The sequence below is a fragment of the Epinephelus fuscoguttatus genome, linkage group LG6, assembly GCF_011397635.1.
Source record: "Epinephelus fuscoguttatus linkage group LG6, E.fuscoguttatus.final_Chr_v1".
Classification (NCBI taxonomy): Eukaryota; Metazoa; Chordata; class Actinopteri; order Perciformes; family Serranidae; genus Epinephelus; species Epinephelus fuscoguttatus.
The window spans coordinates 26,137,169-26,139,227 of record NC_064757.1 but is presented as its reverse complement, the minus strand read 5'-3'; positions in this window follow the sequence as shown (position 1 = coordinate 26,139,227).

Genomic DNA, 2,059 nt, shown 5'->3' with positions numbered 1-2,059 from the left:
CGTTAAAGGAGGAGCAGAGAAAAACCCTGAGCCTGCTTTATGACTCTGGTTTAGTCACCTCACCAATCATGACGTGGCCACTTTACCACATCTGTTGTTTGTCAGTCACTTAGTATTTCATCAGTTAATTAGCTGCTCAGGTTTGTCAGATCTTAATACCGCTGGTTACACACAAAAACACATCACTACAACTCCAGGACAGGCGGCACAAATTACTCATCTTGATTCTGGCTCTAACTAACGAGCCACATGCTTGTTAGCTGTGCACAGACATGCCTTTATATCAGCCCATTTTAACTCACCAACTAATTGTGCTTGTACGTAGATATACAGTAGGTTTTTACTGTACATAGCCTATACATTTACATGCAGTACTGTGTATACAGTACTGCATGTAGGTAATATGCACTGCCAGTTAGTCAGTTGCTCACTTGATGTTTGATTCATGGATGAATGTTTGTGTGTTTACCTATAGTATAATCACAATTATTATCATTTTGAAACAGCTATATTCTACATATTTATTATGTTATAGTACCTTTTTTTAAGTATCCCTGATATATATATATATATATTCTATATATTCTACTCTGTATTTATGCTCTTGAATGTGTATATGTTTAATGTATGCACCAAAAAACAAACCCACTTGGCAATAAATTGTATTTTTTTTGAATTTATATCCTTTTGTTTATGATGTAAATGTGATGTCACCTCAGTTTTATGTCTCATTTCTAGGAATACATCAGCATTAAAAATCTGCATGCTGCCTGAGGTCGAGCTCCCGGCTTAATATGTGTTGCAATCCGAAGTAGCTGCTGGTCCAAAGCTTTTCTGTCGCTGTTGCACCTCAGTGACGGCAAAATAATTTTTTTTTTTTCCTTTCTCTGAACCTTATGGCTCCTCTACTTGTTTCTATGTGCACTGCTGACCTGTTTGAGCATAAGTGTAGCTTATATAGGGAGACACAGGAGACATATCTCCTTCAATATTTAGAATATGTTAATTTGTCCCCCTCGATAAAAACATAAAAAGCAGCAAAGGTTTTATTTTGACTCAAATTTAAGACATGCGAGATGCATAAATTGATGCAGATTGTTGCATAAAAAATCACCAGAATGAAGGAAATTAAGTGTTTGACTATTAAAAATTTCATGTGTCATCTCCAATGTTAAAACAAAGCCCTTTTTTCAGCTGTTTCTCTCTGCGTTTCTGTGCTTGGAAACCCTTTTGATTGTTGTTTTTATCACTACATATTAGGATTTTCCTTGGCAAGTTTCCTTTCTATATGTGACATAACAAGTTCCCCACAATATTCAGTTAAGGTTTTTGTTTTGTTTTGTTTTGTTTTGGCTTTGTCTCTGGACTTCTATGAACTGGACTTCTGTGAACTATCACCCTATAGACTGTATGTAGATGAAAACGGCAATAAACTTCCTAGACATGTATCCAGCATCAGATGAGCAGCATAATCAGATTTTTCTTTTTTAAGAGAAGTGAAACACAAAGTGAGTCCTCCTGAATTAATTCACACACAGTATATTATTATCCAGGCAGAGAGAAGAGGAAGAGAAAGAGATCTGGGTTGATTTGCCCCGACACTTGTTAGGAAGTTTCACAGCAGCCGCTAAGAAAGAAAGTATTTGTGTTTCTGTGTGTGAGGGCTGAGTCGACTGTGTATTAGCGCGCATGTGCGTGTCCACGTGTGTATGTGTGTCTGTGTGTGCACGCGCACATCCTCAACCCCGCGCCTGCTGAGCCCACGTTACTTTGATTGACAGGTGAGACTTGCCTTCACGCACCGCACTGCCCGCCCCGCGCGCCTCCGGAGTGGCAGCTCCTCGCTCCGCCCTGATCGCCCAGAATCCGCGCAGCTCAACCAGGTCAACAGACTCGGGGCAGTTTGCAGAGCGGCCATTGGTCAGCTGCGTAATCCTCATCACTAGCCCCACGTGGAGCGGCGGCTCTGATTGGTCCGAAGCCGATTTATGGGCGGGGCTACATGTTCGGTTAGCTGGGGAGCGTGAAACCGCGTGAGAAAGTTGCCATTGAGGTAAAG